This window comes from Octodon degus, unplaced genomic scaffold, assembly GCF_000260255.1.
Source record: "Octodon degus isolate 3935 unplaced genomic scaffold, OctDeg1.0 scaffold00069, whole genome shotgun sequence".
NCBI classification, from domain to species: Eukaryota; Metazoa; Chordata; class Mammalia; order Rodentia; family Octodontidae; genus Octodon; species Octodon degus.
The window spans coordinates 9,408,424-9,414,333 of NW_004524645.1; the positions used below are offsets into that span (position 1 = coordinate 9,408,424).

Here is a 5,910-nt window from a genome sequence, read left to right on the forward strand (position 1 = left end):
AAAAAAAGGTACAGAGAGGAATGTCCATTTTGTATCTGTGTATTCAAAGTGCTTAGGATAGATATATAGTTACATTCTCTTAATGAATAGAGTGATTTGCTCTAATGGTGTTTGTAGATAGGATATCATGTCCGCATCTTGTACAGCAAATACCCACTTGGAGGAATTTATGCAATGTGTTATTTATTGAAACTGTCCTACCAATTTGATTTGAAACTGTCTCATTGCTATTTGTTTATCAATAAAATTATGGAAAAAATAAAATAAATTGGAATTAAAAAAAAAGAATAGTCAGGACCAAATGACAGATGACCTGTCCATGTTTCTAGGCAACAACACAATTCGCTTCACCACATGGCTTCATGGTGTATTAGATAAACTTCCCTCTGTTACAACTGATCCCTCCAGTCTAACGTCTTCTGGTACCATCATCTTTGATAATAATGTGCCTTCAAACAAGAGCAGTTTCAGTCAGGGAGATGAGAGAAGGTACGAAGCTGCAGTACCTCCCCTTGCTGTTTCAAGCACTAGACCTGAGAAAAGAGATTCCAGGTTTGTTACAAGTTCACAAGAGCAGACAACAAGTAACGTGAGACAGATTTATGATGATGGAGCAGCAACCCGACTGATGTCAACAGTGAAACCTCTGAGGGAGCCAGAGCCCTCTGAAGATGTGATTGATATTAAGCCAGAACCAGATGATCTCATTGAGGAAGACTTCAATTTTGTGCAGAAGAATCCCTTATCTCAGAAAAAACCTACTGTAACTCTTGCATATGGTTCTTCTCAGCCTCCTATTGAAATTTACCAACCACCTGCACGTCAAAATGGAGAGAGTAGTGCTCATTTAAACAGGTTACAATTTCAGCAGCAGCAAAACACTATTCATGCTACCAAACAGCTGGATATACAGAACAGTCGGATGTATGAAACTTGTGAACCAGAAGTGCTTAATGGCTTAGAAGAGATTTACAGTCCATTCTTCAGAAACAACTCAGAGAAAAGGATAATTGAGGAAGAAAATTTTCAAAAGAGAAAATTACCTGTGGTAAGTTCAGTTGTTAAAGTAAAAAAAAAAATTCAGTCATGATGGAGAAGAGGAGGAGGAGGAGAAGGAGGATTATGGCTCCCGGGCTGGAAGTGTGTCCAGCAGTGTGTCATTGCCAGCCAAGCCTGGGCAGAGACCTTCTCTTCCACCTTCTAAACAAGCTAACAAGACCTGATTTTGAAGGCTATATCTGAAGCTCAAGAATCTGTAACAAAAACAACCAACTATTCTGCAGTCCTTCAGAAACAGACACTTCCAGTTCCTCCCAGAACATGAACATCACAAGAAGAATGACTAGCAGAGGCGGTCCAGGGGCAAAGCAGGACCCCTAGAGTTAGCCCTTCTATTAAAGAAGAAGAAACAAAAGGAGATAATACAGAAAAAGTCAAGGAACTCAACAGAGGCAGTTGTTATCCCGACTGCAGATTGACCCAGTCATGGCAGAGACGCTGCAGAGTCAAGATTACTATGACATGGAATCCATGGTCCATGCAGACACAAGAACAATTATTCTGAAGAAGCCAAAGCTGTCTGAGGAAATAGTAGTGGCACCAAACCAAGAGTCGGGGATGAAGGCTGCAGATACCCTGCGGGTACTTTCAGGACACCTTATGCAGACATGACATCTTGTACAACCAGATAAACCTGCAAGTCCCAAGTTTATAGTGATGCTGGATGGTGTCCCCAGCACCCCCCCCAGGATACATGTCAGATCAAGAGGAGGACATGTGCTTTGAAAAAGTGAAACCTGTAAACCAAACTGCAGCATCAAACAAGGGACTCAAAGGTCTCCTCCACCCACAGCAGCTGCAGTTGGTGAACAGGCTGCTTGGTGACCCAGATGGTAGCTTTTCCTACGTGGAGATGAGTGAAGTAAATGTGGCACAGAAACCAGAAAAGCTTTTGGAGTGCTGCAAGTACTGGCCTGTTTGTAAAAACGGAGATGAGTGTGCGTACCACCATCCCATTTCCCTTTGCAAAGCCTTTCCCAATTGTAAGTTTGCTTAAAAATGTTTTTTGTTCATACAAATTATAAATATGATTCAAAATGCACTAAACCAGACTGTCCCTTCACTCATACCAACAGAAGAATTCCAGTACTGCCTCCAAAGCCAGCAGTTACAACACCAGCATCTCCTTCTACCAATCAGCCATGCTGTTATTTCCCAGCTTGTAAGAAAATGGAATGTCCCTTTTATCATCCCAAACACTGTAGATTTAACACTCAGTGTACAAGACCAGACTGCGCATTTTATCATCCCACCATTACTGTACCACCGAGACATGCCCTGAAATGGATCAGAATTCAAACCAGCGAATGATAGCCAGTCCTACTTGGCAGAAAATCATGCAGTTTGAAAGGTTCTTCCTACCGATGAAAGATAATCTACAGAACTTGTCAAATCTTTGAAACTTGGAATACAATGCTTTCATAATATGCAGTTTATTGCCAAAAAAATAAAAATAAAAATAAATAATTAAATAAATATGTACTGTTTGTCATGCTATGCCAATTACTGCCATACTGTCTGTCAAGTAAATGTGTATTTTTTTAAAAAAAAAAGTAATAAATGAAAACAAGAGACAAGAAAAAACTGTAAGAATGTCCTGCTACAATGCTGTATAGGGCTAGATTTCTAAATTTCTGTGTCAAAATATGTAATTGTTTATTCCTATTTTTAATATTTTTGTATTTTTTCACATTCTGTAGGGAATTAAATTTTAACATATCAATACATGATGGAGCCAAGGAGATAGCTCAATAGAATAAGCACTTGCCTAGAAAGTGTAAAGACCTGAGTTCAATCCCTGGTTCCACCAAAAAAAAAGTACTTGATGGAAAATACCTGTTGCATATTATATCTAAGACTTTTGATATTCAGGAAGATAGTGAAGTTAAGCTCAACTGCTTATGTTATAGGGTAATAATATCATTAAGCTTCTCTTCTGGAGGTTTAACAACTTAAATTTGCAGACCAAGAGTTAGTAAAAATAAGGGCGGCAAGGACAGCCAATATTTGATCCTAGCCATTTAAGGTAAGTAAGGACTCAGGATATGAGCAAACCTACACTGTAACATCCTGTAACTCAGCAGTGTCCCAAATTTTTTGATCAAGAAGATTATGGAGCCACAGAGGAAAGTGATCGATGATGTAGAGTGTGCCTAAAGAGAGTCACAAGGAGAGAAAACATTCTCTCAGCCTTTCACAGAGAGCAAATTGGTCACGCAATGGCCATGACTCATCCACATGGCTGACAATGACAAAGGATCTACAAACTGCAGTAAAGGGTTTCAGAGTAAATCCTGAGTGGATTTGACTGAACTTGTCAGATACAAAAGTTACATTTCTTGTTGTATAGGTCTTGCTTTATCTTGGCCTGAACCATCCAGAAGAAAAGTATAAAAAAGCATAAAAAGTAAAGCCATATTAATATGCTGAGCTGTAAAAGGCTCAAGTCAACAACTTCTGACATTGCCAGTTCTATGGATAACCCATTACCATTATGAAGTACTGCAGTATATTCATTATTTTTCTGAATTCATGCACCTACAATATTTAGATGACAAGGGAATACCCTCTTCTGACAAAACTAAAAAAGGGAATACAAATGAAGGACCATTTTGTGTCTGTATATACAAAATAGTTAGGATAGATATATAGCTACTTTCTCTTAATTCAATGAGAACAAAGATTTGTACTAATAGTGTTTGGACAGAATATCATGTATGCATCTTGTACTATGAATAACCACTACAAAGACAACAACATGCAATGTATTAATTATTGAAAATGTCCTACTAATCAGTTTTGAAGCTGACTCGTTGTTACTTGTTTCTCAATAAAATGAATAAAAATAAAATAAAATAAAAAAGATTGAAAACTACCAAAATATCCTTCGAAAGGGTGCTGGTGCAATGTATTAATTATTGAAACTGTCCTACTAATCTGCTTTGAAACTGTCTCATTGCTATTTGTTTCTCAATAAAATTAATAAGAAAAATAAAAATAAAAAGCTAACATTAATATTAAATTATTTGTCCAGTCTTGCATAGCTATATCTATTCATCTGAGCAATAGATTTGATGTTAAAAATAATTAATCTAATACAAACATAAAGGTATAATACAACTAAAAGGAAAGCAAGAACTCAAGGACTAAGAGAGGGAAAGGAGAGAAGCTAGGAAACATGACAGTAACAAGCCATACAGTTATATGTAGAAGATGGGTAAGGCAATAATCCTGAGAATCTCCAGAAGATTTTTGAATTTAGCAGTTAATTAGAAAGATTCTCACCCTGACTAACTATATATACTGACATGTGTGAACTAAGCAATTGCACTGAAGATGGCAATTTGTAATAGTAGGTTCATGCTTGCAGTGCCTGTCATTCTGGTCTTCTGAATACGGGCTGCTTCTCATGACATGCGAGTTGCTGCTGTGCTGTCTCTCAGGTAGATGATTGTTCAAAAAGAAGAGGGTGGTGAATGAAGACAAGAAACAGGAAAGGGAATATTGTGGGACTGTCCTGCTTCAAGTTTGTATATGGTTAGATTTTTGGACTTATGTGTAAATATAAGAAGTATATGATTCTTTATGCCTATTTTTAAAATATATTCTAATTTTTATGTGTTTTTTCATTATATTCTGTAGGGACTTAAAGTTCAACATATCAATACTTGATGAAAAATATCTGTTCTATGTTATGCCTAAGATGTTTGATATGCAGACAGATAGTGAGGTTAAGCTTAACTGCCTAGGTTGTATGGTTATAACAATAAACTTCTCTTCTGGAGGGTTAACGAAGTAAGTTTGCAGACCAAAATTAGAGAAAAAGGAGGGCCACAAGGAAAGCCAACATTTTGGCCCTAGCCTTCTAAGGTCAATTACGACTCAGGACATATGAGAACTTGTACTGCAACATCACGTAACTCAGTAGTGTCCCAAATTTTCTGATCAAGGAGATTATGGGGCCAAAGAGGAAAGTGATCGATGATGTAGAGTGTGCCTAAGGAGAGTCACATGGAGAAAAGTTATTCTCTCAGGTTTTCACAGAGAACACATTGGCCAAGCAATGGCTGTGACTCATCCACATGGCTGACACTGACAAAGGATCTACAATCTGAGGTACAAGATCTCAGGATAAATCCTGAGGGGATTTCACTGATCTTATCAGATCCAAAAGCTACAACTCTTGTTGCATAGGTCCTGCTTTACCTTGGTCTTAACCATCCAGCAGAAAAGTATAAAAGCGAAGTATAAGAAGTAAAGCCATGCTGTTATGTTGAGCTGTGGGGGACTCAGGTCAACAATTTCTGACATTGCCAGTGAAATGGAAGACCCAATACTATTATGGGCTACTGAACTCTTTTAGAATACTTTGCTGAGTTTATACACCTATAATATTCAAATAACGGAACTTAACAAAAAAAGGGTATACAGATGAATGTCCATTTTGTATCTGTGTATTCAAAGTGGTTAGGATAGATATATAGTTACAGTCTCTTAATGAATAGTGATTTGTTCTAATGGTGTTTGTAAATAGGATATCACGGCTGCATCTTGTACAGCAATTAACCACTAGGAAGAGTGTATGCAATGTGTTAATTATTAAAACTGTCCTACCAGTTTGATTTGAAACTGTCTCATTGTTATTTGTTTATCAATAAAGTCATGGGAAAAAATAAAAATAAAATTAAAATTAAAAATGGTAGGAATTCAGCAATGGGTATTTATACTGCATATTGTTATCTTCAAATTAGCTGTTCAGATTACAGTATATAAGCATTCACAATTTGTGAAAAAAATAAAAAATTAAAGTAAAATGAAGAGAAAAAATGTAAAAAAATAATAATAATCTAA

At 36.8% G+C, this 5,910-nt stretch overlaps 1 pseudogene; it reads left to right on the forward strand.

Annotated features, from left to right (window-relative positions):
- Positions 1–295: 295 nt before the first annotated feature.
- On the forward strand, positions 296–2,454 carry LOC101577863 (annotated as a pseudogene).
- The last annotated feature ends 3,456 nt before the right edge of the window (positions 2,455–5,910 follow it).